At 30.6% G+C, this 16,003-nt stretch overlaps 1 long non-coding RNA gene across 1 annotated transcript; it reads right to left on the bottom strand.

Annotated features, from left to right (window-relative positions):
• Positions 1 to 13,678: 13,678 nt before the first annotated feature.
• On the bottom strand, positions 13,679 to 15,452 carry LOC112777301 (uncharacterized). Its single transcript, XR_003190369.2, has 2 exons — positions 15,115 to 15,452; positions 13,679 to 13,886 (listed from the first exon to the last, which is right to left on the bottom strand). It is a non-coding gene; the product is annotated as an uncharacterized lncRNA (long non-coding RNA).
• Positions 15,453 to 16,003: the final 551 nt, after the last annotated feature.

Raw genomic sequence — 16,003 nt, 5'->3', positions numbered from 1 at the left:
ATCCTCATAGCTCAGCGGTTAGGACGAAACTCAAAGAGCTCCTCTGCCGGACCCGTCTGGGGAGGGGGAAAGAAAGAAAAGCAGGGTGAGAACCTAGAGTTCTCAGTAAGGTAAAAGGGAAACCTAGGATCTTTATCTCTAAGTTGTCGCGGAACAGAAAAAGAACAAACACAGAGACTCAAGGAACAAACATATATATAACAAGTAAGTAGCATGAACAAGAAAGAAATGGCAGTAAATAATTCACAAGAAGTTCATAGGCGCAAACAAGATGATGCATGCCTATTCCTAGCACAAGTCATGAGCTCATGCGTCGGTTGTCTACCCGCAACCCGACGTTACTCGGAGTGAACCCCGAATATGGTCCCTTTACTGTGTCAATTAGACACCTTGGCATCACGGTTACCCGTGTCAATTAGGCCGCATTATAATAACATTTCAATGTGTATCACAGTAAAGAACAGTGCTATCAGTTAGGCGAACATTCCCGCATTAGCAATCTCAAGCTATCCGTTAGGCGGGCACTTTCGCATTAGCAGATTGGCATAAAGCCCATTCAACATACACTTTTCATAATTTACTTATTTATTTCAATTATCTCTTTCAAACATGATTTCTCATTTACTTTCTCTTCACCATGCCTCCGCATCACCAACATTATAAAACAAACCTCCGCATTACCGCCTAACTATACATACCTCCGCACCACCGTCTAATTATACATACCTCCGCATCACTCATTAACCTTAAACCTTATTGGGGACAACTTACACATTTACATTTAACTAAGTTCCTGAACTTTTATAGAAATTCGGACATAATCTCCTCTAAAATAGCACTAAAACCACCCTTACGGGTTCCCTCACCTTTAACAACATTCAAACTTTCCTTAACAATTTACCAGGTAAACATTCTTAATTGGTCATTATACTCTCTTTAATCCCTTTAATTATTGTAAAAACACGGGTTTAGAAAATAAAACTTGGTTCTGGAGCATTCCGACCATAATTGAAAATTGTACAAATGTTTTAAAATTCTGCTATCATTGCAGAAAAACAGCAGTGAGCAGTAAATTTGTTAAATTCACTAAAAATCCAGTTCTCAACCATTGCCTTTCAAAATTCATGTACTTAAACAAGACTCTTTCAGCTTTCCAGAAAACTAAAGTTCAGATTATTACCATGTCACATGAAAAAGTTATGAGCTTAGGAACACAGCCCTGTTTTCATAAACCAGTTCAGAGTTTCCAGCTAACATCTGACTTTCCAAGTGAGTTATCTAAGTCTACAAAATAGATATGAACATGAAACTTGTACTCTCTTAAAATATACTGATAGATCTTTAAAATCCTTTTGAAATCAACTCAAAATTATGTTTAAATTAAAAGTTATAGCGTCTGGAAGTTGGTACTGCAAAACCAGAAAAATCTGCAGCAACCACTAAACTTCAAAAATTCATATCTCCCAAACCGCTTGGCCAAATTTCCTGAAATTTTTATGGCATATTCAATACATATAGAAGTTTTACAAAAAAATAATTTCATCTAAAAATTAGGTCTGGACTGCTCCCAGAAAATTGTTCGTTCTGCTGCCAATTATGCAGATTTTGCAGAAATTCTACACAATGTATTTTCAACAACCTCACATACCAAATCTTAAATTCAAGCCTAGGATTCATCTAAAACCATAGGTTTACCTTTCTTTTGACTAAATGAAGTTGCTAGCATGGTCAGCCTAGCTCCAAGAGGTTATACTCATTAATTTACCCATTTTTACAAAGGCACATTCATAACTCAAATTCACTTTTCTGCATCTTTATCATAACAAAAATTCATTATACACTTTTCAAGAGACAAACACATGATAAACCATCAATCATCAACAGTATACACAGCTACAAACAAGATATTCTATACATATTATCCCTTACCTTATTTGTTGATCAAACACACAAAGCTTGCTTCTACTGCCTTTTTGCCGCCAAACCCTAATTCTCAACAAAACCAACATTCCCTATCATACTCGCAAGACCATTCGACCCAAACAAACACAAGCAAGGGAAAATTACTTACCCTTCTTCGTTTATGATGGTGGCTGTTTCGTAACCGGGCAAACTAAAGGAGTGTAGCAAAGAGTTAATTAAAAATTCGAATTAGAGGAGTAAAGGAAGAAGATGAAGTTGCTGGTTTTTTACTTTTACAGAGGGGCTTGAGAAATTAGCTGGGTGGATGGGATGAACTCCTGCTTCAGCTTTGGCTGTTCCTCTTCTTGCTTTCTCTGCTTTTCCTGCCACTGGTCTTTCCTTTCTACTGAGTGATGTGTGTTTTGGGAAGAAGAGGAATTGAGGCTACTTACCTTTGTTTATAAGGAAAGAGGGATGGGCTGAGCTGTTAATGGTGGCTTCATGTCTCTCTCTCCCTTCAACACAGTAGCAACGTGCATATGAGAAGATGAAACCATAGTTGGAGACTGAGTTCCAAACGGTGCTGAGAGAGGAGTTAACTAGGGTTGGGTTTATTTGGATGGAAGGTGGTTTGGTTGGACCAAAAGAGAAGAAGCCAATCTGGTTCAAGGGTTTGGCTTATCAAACTAATACGGTTCAATCATTCATTCATTAGTTCTTTTCAAGAACAACCAAAGAGATTATTAAAATCTTTCGGGGTACTTATTCCATAGAACCTAATGTGGTAGGTGGCGTTACTGGCGAGAATCCTGCATCGAATTTGCAAGAAGATTTGGAGGCTAATAATTTGGAAAGAAATAATGTTGAGGAGGCTTGTATGCATGATGAACCAGGCTGGGAGCAAGTTGTGAGGAAAGGTAAAACCAAGCTGGGTCAGAAGCAATCTAACAAGGTCCAAAGAGGCATTCAATCCAGAATCGATTCGGGTAGAGTAATCAGGCCCACCATTCACTTCTCTCACACGAATGGATCAAGCTCCTATCGTGCTAGGGTCGGGTCACGAGTCAAGGTCGGACACAGTGCTTCCCGTGTTGGTGAGACGTCGATCTCCTCAACCCGACACACCCCAGTGCCTTGCGGGTCCTCTCTCCGGAAACGACCAAGGCCGGGGTCCCTACAGAGCTCGCCAATTGAGAAGAATGGAGGCACGGTGGTGGAAGCATCGTCATGTCTTCCTGCAACCGTGAAGGAGGGTGTTACCGTGGCGGTTCCATTGGAGAAGGAAGGCGCATTGCCGGCTGTTACTGCGTCGGTAGGCGGGATTAAGGAGATATTCCAGGGAGATCCGGCAAAACTGAAGGTCACGGGAGTCACTTCCGCTGGGCAAGCCTCGGTTTGAGGTTGGTGAAGCACTTTGATTTCCTTGTTTTATATTTTTATATTTTATATTATGGATAGTTTAAATATAATAGCTTGGAATATTAGGGGTGCTTCTAATAAGTTAGCCCGGGTGAATTGTAAAGAGCTGGTTAGAAAATTTAAACCTGTAATTTTTATTGTGGTTGAAACTCACTATCCTTTTCAACACTTGAAAATGTTCTGGGAAAGACTTGGTTATCACCCTATTGGTATAGTGGAGGCGTCAGGACACAAGGGGGGTATTTGGTTCCTTTCTGCAATACAGGGTGTTCACTGCAAATGGGTTGATGCTTTCGATCAGTGTGTTACAGTTGAGGTTCAGGTAAATAATGTGATTTGGAGGTGCAGTGGTATCTATGGTAGTCCTCAATTTAATACCAGAGTTTTGCTATGGGATTATCTTGTTACTCAGTCTTCGTCTTTCTGCGGGCCATGGATTGTTCTTGGTGATTTTAATGAAGTACTATTCTCTCATGAATCTAAGGGTTGCCTCTTCTCGAGTCATCATGCAGATCGGCTTGCTGCCTCTCTAGGGGATAGTAATCTGTTTGACTTGAAGACTATTGGAAGACAATTTTCTTGGTACAGAAGGGTTAAAAATGGTGTTGAGGTGGCGAAAAAACTTGACCGGGTTTGTATCAATAGTGGCTGGCTATCTCTATTTCCAGAGGCTTACGCAGAAATTTTAAATAGGCTTCAATCTGATCATTGTCCTATCCTAGTACGCTGTACAGGTCGTCCCCAACCGAAAAAGAATAGACCTTTTCGGTTTATTGCAGCTTGGGCAACTCATCCGGGGTACAGAAATATTGTGAACCAGTCATGGCAGGCTGGCTACAGAGAGATGCACGGCAAGCTTTCAGAAGTGCAGAAGAACTCTTTGGAGTTTAATTCTAAAGTGTTCGGCAATATTTTCGTTAGGAAATGCAAATTGGAGAGACAGATTAATTTCCTTCAGAAGCGACTTGAAGTAATGGAAGATTTGTCTATGCGGCAAAAAGAAAAACAGCTGATTGAGGAATTTAATAACACGCTTGTGCAGGAGGAACTTCTATGGTTTCAAAAATCCAGAGAGCAGTGGGTAAAATTTGGGGATAGAAATACCAAGTTCTTTCATGTCCAGACTCTTGTGCGGAGAAAGCATAATAAGATTCATGGTCTCTTTCTTCAAGATGGGGTGTGGGAAACGGACCCGGATGTCCTTAGAAGGGAAGCTGAATCCTTCTATAAACGCCTATTCTGCCAGTCAGAAGATGTAGACTTAGGTTGTCTTGGTGATGTGCCACTGCCTTCCCTGAATGATGAAGCCTGTTGTAGCCTCACAGCGCCAGTTACTTTGGAAGAAGTTAAGTCGGCTGTTTTCAGTATGCATTCTTTTAAGGCGCCGGGCCCTGATGGGTTTCAGGCTTTCTTCTTTAAAGAATACTGGAAGATTGTTGGTTTTGATGTTTGGACTATGGTTCGTCATGCGTTCTCTGGTTTGGATATGGATCCAAGGATGATGGAAACTCTTGTGGTTCTTATTCCGAAGGTAGAAAACCCGGTTTCCATGAAGGATTTCCGACCAATTAGTCTCTGTAATGTGGTTTACAAAGTTATAACGAAGGTCCTGGTCAATAGACTTCGTCTCCATCTCAAAGAGATTATTGGGCCCCTTCAAGGAGGGTTTATCCCGGGGAGAGGAACCCCTGACAACATCATTGTAGCACAAGAGGTTCTCCATTTCATGAAGAAGACAAAGTCAAAGAAAGGCACCCTGGCCTTTAAGATTGATTTGGAGAAAGCGTACGATAGAGTGGATTGGGGATTTCTGAAACAAACCCTGGTGAGTTTTGGCTTTCCTCCTCCGACAGTCAATCTGATTATGCGTTGTGTCACTGCTTCCTCACTGTCTATCCTCTGGAATGGGGATAGATTAAATAGCTTTACTCCGAACAGGGGTCTTAGGCAAGGAGATCCTATATCACCGTATCTGTTTGTGTTGTGTATGGAGAGATTGTCCTGTTCTATTAATCAGCAAGTTGATAAGGGCGTGTGGAAGCCAGTTGCGGTTTCTAGAGGGGGTCCAAGAATTTCTCATTTGATGTTTGCCGATGATTTGCTTCTTTTCTGTAAAGCTGAAAAACAGCAAGTTCAAACTGTAATGGTAGCTTTGGAAAATTTCTGCAGAGCCTCTGGGATGAAGGTTAATGTGGAAAAATCTAAAGCGCTATGCTCCAAGAATGTTTCAGCGACAAGAAAAGAGATTTTCACTGGAGTCTCCTCCATCAGATTCGTTCAGAACTTGGGCAAGTATTTAGGGGTGAACCTTAATCACTCTCGGGTGACACGCGCAACTTTCAACGATGTTTTGGACAAGATTCGGGGAAGGCTAGCCAGCTGGAAAGGAAGATTGCTTAATAAGGCAGGCAGACTCTGTTTGCTCAACTCGGTAGTGACTGTGATTCCTACTTATCGCATGCAAGTATCTCTCTTCCCTAAAGGGGTAACTAATAAGATAGAATCCATGATGCGAAACTTTCTATGGAAGGGTCAAGCTGATGGTAGAGGCCTGAATCTAGTTAACTGGAAAGTGTTGGTCACTCCTAAGAAGTTTGGAGGTCTGGGAATTAGAGATCCCTTTTGTGCCAATATTGCTCTTCTTGGAAAACTAGTTTGGCAACTTTTTCACCATCCCAACAAGCTATGGGTTCAACTGCTGACGGAGAAATACCATTCTTCTAAGGATGATTGTTTTAGTCGGTCTCGAGGAAGTGGATCTTATGTTTGGAAGAGTATATGTCGAGCTTGGGATATCCTAAAGGAAGGTTTTAGTTGGTGCATTGGGGATTTGGAACAGAACTTTTGGTTCTCTAGATGGAGAAGAGAGGGGCGACTGTGTCAGGAGATGGATTATGTTCACATTTCTGATTCGGATCTCAAGATCTTGGACCTTTGGTCATCTGGACAGTGGAACCTTGAGAATATCTATTCTCCTCTGAATCAGTCTCTGCAGAGCAACATTAATTCTTACAACCCAGATGTTCAAGCTGGTTCAGAGGTCGGTTGGTGTTGGACTGGTGCGGCCTCAAAGGTTTATGATGCTCATAGTGGTTATTTATGGCTCAGTAAGAAGATGTTTAGTTGGGAGGATATGGGTAATTGGCTTTGGCTTTGGCGTCAACATGTTCCGGAAAAGCACAAATTTTTGGCCTGGCTATGTCTTTGGGAGGCTCTTCCTACTGCTGCATTTCGTTTTAGAAGGGGCATCTCGCACACGGATAGCTGTCCACGATGTTTCTCAAGTCAGGAGTCGGTTTTACATTGTATTCGGGATTGTCCAAAAGCCCAACTTGTTTGGCAAGCTTTAGGGATCTACGATCAACCAGTGGATTTGATGAGTTGGTTCTTACATAATAGCAAACAGCGCCCCTTTAGATTCTTTTCTGGTCTCTGGTGGATTTGGTGTTCGAGAAACAACGAGATCTTTCATCCTCACAAGCATTGGACCATAGATAAGGTGATTGGTATGGCTTTGTCCTTAGAAAAGGAGCTCCGAAATATTTTTGAGTTGCAACGACTATCTATCCCCTCAACCATTAGTGGCTCTTGGATTCCCCCCTCAGTGGGTACCTTTAAGATTAATTGTGATGCTAGCTATCCTGGCAGTGGTGCTCGAGTTGGTTTTGCTTGTGTTAGCAGAGATTGGAAGGGAAGGTGGCAACGAGGCTGTCTGGGAACAATTGAGAGTCGTAGCATTTTGCAAGGAGAGTTGTTTGCTATTTGGAGAGGCTTTCTTTTAGCATGGGACTCGGGACAAAGAGACATTATATGTGAGACAGACTGTGTGGAGGCTTTTACTATTGTCAATAATTTATAAGATTGCTCTGGGTTTACTGATCCTTTGGTGTTAAAAATCCGAGATATCATGTCTTGGAAATGGCGTGCTGATCTTCGGTTGATCTTGAGAGATGCAAATACAGTAGCAGACATCATGGCAAAGACTGCAATGAGGACTATTTCTCCCCAAGTGGAGCTTCTATTGCCTTGGAAGGAGTTTGAGAGTAGTATTCAGTGGGACTGCCTTTCTTAAGCAGTTTCTTGTTTTTTTTTTTCTTTCTTAGTTTTTGTTTATTTTTCTTTTAAGTCACCAAAAAAAAAAAAATTGAATCGGAAAAAGAATCGCCGCTTAGAAGTACTAAAAGAAAAGTAAAGAATCAGAAATTACAGGCCTCATGGGATAGGGTGGTTGCAGATTAGACATTCAAATCTCACCATTAATTATAATTTATATGAATTGATTAATTATAATTAATTAATTTAGTAATTATATTAATTATTTGATTTGATTTGAGTAAATATCGAATTATTTAATAAATAATAAATATACTAATGAAATATATGAATTAATTTAATTAGTTTATTTTTTTAATACCATATATTTATACCAGATCAAATATTTTTTATTGATTCGCTTTTTTCTCTCTCTCTCCCTCCCTCCCTCTCCCCCATCTCTCTCGCGTTTAGGTACAATTTTTGTAATCTATTGAATTTTTGTTTCTTTTATCTTTATTTATATATTTTATTTTTTATATTTTTAAAAAAATTTTGTTTATTTTCATTGCTTATTATTAGGTGCACACTTTTTTTTCTTTTAACTTCTGATTAACAAAAAAAATGTGTTATTTTTATATTATTTTTAAATTTAGAATGTATGTTGTGACCCATGTGATATTCGTTAATTTGGTGAATCTTTTTAGATGATTTATGTTATAATGTATTTAAGAAGTTGACTTAAAATTATAATATGATATATAAATTTATAATATGATTTATAGTATGTTAAAATATTAGGACATTATCATATATATAGATATTTTTTTATTTGTTCATTAGATTCAGTTATATAGGAACTTGAAAATTATGCAATTATGTAATTAATTATTTTTTCATATAATTATTGTATTGATCATTTACATTAGTGAGACTATTTTTAATATTAATATTTATAAATATGCTATTATTTATATAATTGATTGAATCATCTTATTTGTTTAAATTTAATTCTATTGAATTAATTATTCAAAGTGCTATCGCTATTTCTATTTTTAAATTTTTTTAATATTATTTAACAATTCTAATAACATAATAACAATTAAAAAAAGTAAGACAGTACAAAATTGCAATGACGATAATATTAAAATACTCGTGATAAAATTATGTTGATAATATACACATGGGTATTACTAACAATTATGTTAGTAATTACTTAAAATAAATAACAAAATAAGTTATAGGATATTATTTTATTTAAATTATTAATAATTAAAAAAGAATAAAAGGTCAGTTATTATTTTTAAAATAGACATTAAATTTAATTTTATGGTACTAATTTATTTGAGATGTTAATAAAATTTATATTTTTTAGATTTATGTCTACTTAACTTATATATTTTATTTTATTTTACTTTAACAAAAAATTGAGACGTGTATTTTAATTATTTATTTAGAAAGTATAGCGAAATGAGTTATATCAATTATAATTAATTATCGATAATTAATATCAATAAATTAATTGTATTAATTTATAAGATGAATAATGTGTAATAAATATTGTGAAATTAATTATAATAAATTAATAATTAATAAATCTACTTAATATACTAAAACTGGGTTTTTTCCCAACTAATAAAGGTGAGATGTTGATCACTCGTGACTCCGTTTTCCCTCTAACATGAATACACTTTTCTCTATTCTAAATTATTTTATAAAAAATATCTTTATTATAATTATATTATAATTAATATTTAATGAATAATTATACTAATTTAAAAACATATTTTAATTATAATTATATCAAATCAATATTTAATGTATTATTAAATTACTTATCAATTATTAATTAAAAATATTTTTAATAATAATAATAACAATAATAATAATAATAATAATAATAATATATGATAATGATATGATAATGGCACCGATCGTATTAATCATGATAAGAATATTTGATTCTAATAATAAAATGATCAAATCTTATGATATTAATAACCCACATTAATTTTAAATATTTTTAGTCATTTTAATTATATTAATTTTAAAAATATTGATATAATTCTAATTCTTATTCATTATCTAATAATAATAACTTGAAAAATCCGTATATAAACTATTTCAATTACCCGTGTACTATTATTAAAATTCTACATATTCCTAAATATAAGTCTTGAAAAACATGACATGGCACGGACTATTAGTGTAGAGTTGTTTAGGTTTGTTTAGGAAGATATATAGAATCTGCTTAATATATTAAAACAGGATTTTTTTCCAACTAATAGAAGTGAGGTCTCGATTTCTCATAAATCTATTTTTCCGCCAAAATGAATGCACTATTTTAATACATTGTTAAATTATTTATCAATTATCAATAAAAATATTTTTAATTATTTTTATTATAATAATAATAATAATAATAATAATAATAATAATAATAATAATAATAATAATAATAATAATAATAATAATAATAATAATAATAATAATAATATGATAATTATATGATAATGGTACCGATTATTAATAACCAATTTATATTTCTCTAAATAAATTTATTTTAGAAAAATATCTTTATTATAATTATATTACAATATTATAATTAATATTTAATGAATAATGTACAATTATACTAATTTAAGAAAATATCTTTATTATTTATCTATTCTATTATATAAAAATCAGATTTTTGCACATAATAACAGAACTGATGCGGCATGCTTTTCCTGATTTATTTCATTTAATTCGTTAAAGCAAATTAATTATAATTAATTAATTATATGAATTAATTAATTTAATTAGACATTCAAATCTCACTATTAATTATAATTTATATGAATTGATTAATTATAATTAATTAATTTAGTAATTATATTAATTATTTTATTTGATTTGAGTAAATATCGAATTATTTAATAAATAATAAATATGCTAATGAAATATATGAATTAATTTAATTAGTTTATTTTTTTTCAATACCATCTATTTATACTAGATCAAATGTTTTTTACTGATTTGCTTTTTTCTCTCTCTCTCTCTCCCTCCCTCTCCCCCTCTCTCGCGTTTAGGTACAATTTTTGTAATCTATTGAATTTTTGTTTCTTTTATCTTTATTTACATATTTTATTTTTTATATTTTTTAAAAATTTTTGTTTATTTTAATTGCTTATTATTAGGTGCAAACTTTTTTTCTTTTAACTTCTGATTAACAAAAAAAAATGTGTCATTTTTATGTTATTTTTAAATAATCTTACTATAATTTTATTTTGTAATATTCTATTTTGTCGTGCACTTCAATTATGTATATATTGTCTTTTTTTGTGATTCACAATTAATATATACATTTTTCGTGTATGTGGTTTATATGTTAATATTTTTATTGATTCTTTTTATTTTTTTTTTGTGTCTCTTTATTGCTCTTCATTTTAGTTATATATATTTATTGATTTCTCTGTATTATTGATGCTCTTTTTATTTGAAATATCGTGACAATTTAGAGTGTATGTCATGACCCATGTGATATTCATTAATTTGGTGAATCTTTTTAGATGATTTATGTTATAATATATTTAAGGAGTTGACTTAAAATTATAATATGATATATAAATTTATAATATGATTTACAGTATGCTAAAATATTAGGACATTATCATATATATAGATATTTTTTATTTGTTTATTAGATTCAATTATATAGGATCTTGAAAATTATGCAATTATGTAATTAATTAATTATTTTTTCATATAATTATTGTATTGGTCATTTACATTAGTGAGACTATTTTTAATATTAATATTTATAAATATGCTATTATTTATATAATTGATTAAATCATCTTATTTGTTTAAATTTAATTCTATTGAATTAATTATTCAAAGTGCTATCGCTATTTCTATTTTTAAAATTTTTTAATATTATTTAACAATTCTAATAACATAATAACAATTAAAAAAAAGTAAGACAGTACAAAATTGCAATGACGATAAGATTAAAATACTCGTGATAAAATTATGTTGATAATATACACTTAGGTATTACTAACAACTATGTTAGTAATTACTTAAAACAAATAACAAAATAAGTTATAGGGTATTATTTTATTTAAATTATTAATAATTAAAATAATAAAAGGTCAGTTATTATTTTTAAAATAGACATTAAATTTAATTTTATAGTACTAATTTATTTGAGTTGTTAATAAAATTTATATTTTTTAGATTTATGTCTACTTAATTTATATATATTATTTTATTTTACTTTAACAAAAAATTGAGACGTGTATTTTTAATTATTTATTTAGAAAGTATAGTGAAATGAGTTATATTAATTATAATTAATTATTGATAATTAATATCAATAAATTGATTGTATTAATTTATAAGATGAATAATGTGTAATAAATGTTGTGAAATTAATTATAATAAATTAATAATTAATAAATAAAAAACTAAAAGGGACTTTTTTTTATTTTTTTAATGGATATATATTTTTATAATTTTACTTTCTCTATATCTCTTCCTTTTATATTTATTTCTTTTAATTTATTAAACTAAATCAATTATATTAAATATTTATATTAACTAATTAAGTACTTTTTAATGGGTTATTATAACTGTGCCTTTAGGCCATAGGTTAAAAATATTATAAAAAATCTTTTATAAAAGTTGTTTAAAAATAAATATTTTTAAAATGTATCCTTAAAACACAAATTAACTAAATTATTTTTTAATTTAATGTGTTTGATTCATTATATTGTATTAATTATAACTAATCAATTATGTAATTTTATTTAATTAGGATAAATATTTCATCATTTAATATTTTATTTGATTCATTAAATTATATTAATTATAACTTCAAATATTTAATTAAATTAGAGTAAATATCAAATTATTTTAAATTTTGTTTGATTCATTAAACCAAATTAATTATAACTAATTTATTATTTAATATGATCGAGATAAATATTAAATTATTTAATAAATAATATATAAAGCAATAAAATAAATGAACTCAAATAATTCAAATAATTATCTTATTATTTTTTATATTCCTTTTCTCCCTCTCTATTTTGTACTTCAGGTAAAATATTTATAATTTTTTATTTTTGTTTTTTTATCTTAATTTCGCTAATATTTTTTTATGATTTTGTTTTATATTAATTCTTTTTTTATTTATTTTGATTAATAATTCTTAAGAGTATTATTATTTTATTTAAAGATAATTTAAATTTTTTGTAATATTTTTATAAAAGTTGATTAATAGGTTCTTTTTTAAAATATTTTTTTTTGAAATTTTTTTAATAAGATTGTATTTTGATTTTTCTCTTTCATCTTTTGTATTAATTAATTATATTAATCTTTTATTGCAATACATTTTTTATCTACTCCCTCCATTATCTTTTCTATCTTCTTTTACTTTTTTTAATTGCTCTTTTTACTTTATTTTTAATTGTTTATTTTACTTTTACTTCTCATATATAGATTTATTATAATTCATGACAGGTTCTTTTTTAATTTAAGTGATTTTTTAGGTTATATTTTATCATTGATACTTTTATTTTGTTTAGTGTATTTTTTTTAGTCTGTGTTTAATATAATACTCTATAAATATCTATTCTATTATGTAAAAATTAAATTTCTGCACTTAGTGATAAAACTGTCGTAACATGTTTCTGATGGTGTTTTTCGATTTATTTATTTTAACTCATTAAATTTATTTTATTATAATAAATTAATTATATCAACTAATCGATTTAGTTAATTATTTAAATATCATACAATTTATTATAATGTCTATCAATCAATTAATTGTAATTCAAATTGAATGATTATGTTGTTACGAAATTATTATTTCCTAATCTATTTATGGATAATACATATCTTAATTATAATAGTAAATTAAGCTATTTTACATTAAATGAATTATATTTGGTCTTTCGGGTTTAATGGGTGTCACACTCAAATATAAATAGTGACTTCCGGATTTTAGTCTCCAACACATCAAAGCCATCTCCGTAACTCTTTTTCCATAAAAGGAATTTCGATTCAACTCTATCAGGGATACAGAAAGTTTACAAAGAAAAAAGGAATGGTCTGAATTTACACGAATACTAAATGTTCGAACTTACGATGACGACGTTGTTTCAGTTTGTAACACCCTAACTCTCAGCACGTCATGATCGTACCAAAAGTAAGGAGTTACTAACTTGTTCTCCTTATTTACTATTTAATATTGAGCCTTTAGATCGATATCGCGTTTCAGTTTATAAGAAAATTTCAGAAAATAGATTTTAGTATTAAAATCACATAGCAAAAGATCTTCAAATAATAATAATCACATAATTACTAATAATAATAGAGGTTATACGATTAAATTCAATGTAAAACTCAAATACAATACCTATCCCTCTGGATAAAATAAAAACCCTAAAGCAACAAGGACGAGGGAACTCTATAAAAACAACAGGAATCACAAGTAAATCTACGAATCGTCTGCAACTTCTTACTGAGTCTCCGAACCTGTGTCACTGAAAGGGTGGAAGATTTGGGGTGAGAACAAACCACACGTTCTCAGTAGGGAATGAGAATACCGTAAAAGTAATGGAATAAAATACAAATAATTAACTTAAACTCAATAAAAATATATTTTTAACAAACCCTTTGAAAATACTCTTGGTTCTACTTTAGATAATTAATTACCTCCTTTTAAAATTTCTTAACTCAAAACAAAACTTAAATATAAAATTAGTCACATTTTCTGTCTCTCAGCCACATATTAATCCTCAATCAAATGTCAACTCGTAATCACTTTAATACACTCACAAACAAGTAGTGCAAGTAAGAGATTCAATTCAATGTACAAGCAAGTCACAACAAGACAAACAATACAATCACAAAGTAATAAGACAAGCAAGCGCAATCAAATGCAAATGTGCAAACAACATGATGCATGTCTATCCCTAACGCAGGTTATGAGCTCATGTGTCAGTTGCCTACCCGCTCCCGACATTACCCGGGCACAAGTCCCAGATATGGCTTTCCAGATGCATCAGTGTGCTTATAAGTTGTACGGCTAGGCCGCATCAGTGTGACTTTCCAAATCAATAAGCGTACATCTGAAAAACAGTTCTCAGTGTGTGGGCGTCCCCACTTTACATTTGGCACTAAGGCCCAAACAATGTCACATCTGTTCTCCTGTGGCAGACACTTCATTAATTAATATATTCTTTAAATCTTTGTTTTCTGCTCTCCTGTGGCAGAGATTTCTTTTCTTAATAAACCGAGCTCAAATCTTTACTTAAAACAAAATCTCTCCTTAAAAGATTGGGTTTAAAACATTATATTTTTCTTAATAAATCAAACTTTAAAATAGAGTAAATCTTTTCTTAACTAAATATATTTTAAATAATTTAATTTTCCAAAACCAAATCTTTTAAAATAACTTTTCAAATAAAACCTCAGATTTTATAAAATTTCGGCGACATTTTCTCTAAAATTCGGTCTAAACCACCCTTACGGGTTCCCCATTCCTCAACAATTCACCAGCCTTTTTCTCAACAATTCTCAAATCAGTGAAATTCTTAATAATCAGAAAACAGTCACATTCACAGCAATAATCCATACTCAATAACATTACTATTATTAATATATATATATATATATATATATATATATATATATATATTTGTAATTATCCAATTAACTTTGTAGGCATTCTAAATTAAAAACATTTATCTTTAAAAATAAATCTCCTACCTCCGTATGAAATCAAAGTCAACGAAAATTCTGGAAGAGCTTTTTGACCGAGTTGCTGAAGAAGAAAACGTCAGAAATCATCTGTGCTTCCTAGAACTCCAGTTGGTCGAAGTCAAGAGGAAGGAGAGCTACGTCACCATCAACTTCTACCAGACAAAAGTAACGCCAACGTATAGAGGAGGAGGATACGAACAGTTTTACCGGATTAAATTTTTTTATTGGGATTACGAATCGGGAGAAATCGAAGGTGGAAAGCCAAAGAAGTCGCGATTTTCCTTCCTCACCCACGATCTCTCTTTTTCTTATTTTCCTTAAGCTTGGTTCGGTGGTAAAAAGAAAGGAACAAAGGTGATTGATGATGATTCCTCCAAGTGTTGTTAGTTATTAAACGAATGAGGTATATGTGTCATGATCACATACATACATATATAGCCACGTTGCTTCTTTTAATTTTCTTTGATTTTTCTTAATGGCCTTTGCCAAATATAAATTAGACTAAGAAAATAATAATAATAATAATAATAATAATAATAATAATAATAATAATAATAATAATAAAAATCAATTTAAACTTTGTCTATTAAAATAGTTTCTAATACATAATTTAAACTAATAAAATAAGTTATAATTAAATTAAACTTCAACAATTATAAAATTCTATTTAATTATTTTTGTTAAAAATAATTTTTCTTTTAAAAAAACAAAATTCGACAAATATAATAACTCCTAGATAGTTAATTATTTAATTTTCGAAAACTTGGGGTCTTACATCTTACCTCACTTATAAAAATTTTCGTCCTCGAAAATTGATATAAATTGAAAAAGATTCATACTAACTTCCCTTTTAAACATGTCAAAAAAAAAAAAAAAAACAGAAAGATTTAACATG

This window comes from Arachis hypogaea, chromosome 19 (assembly GCF_003086295.3).
Source record: "Arachis hypogaea cultivar Tifrunner chromosome 19, arahy.Tifrunner.gnm2.J5K5, whole genome shotgun sequence".
In the NCBI taxonomy this organism is placed as follows: domain Eukaryota; kingdom Viridiplantae; phylum Streptophyta; class Magnoliopsida; order Fabales; family Fabaceae; genus Arachis; species Arachis hypogaea.
This window is presented reverse-complemented; position numbering and strand designations above follow the sequence as displayed.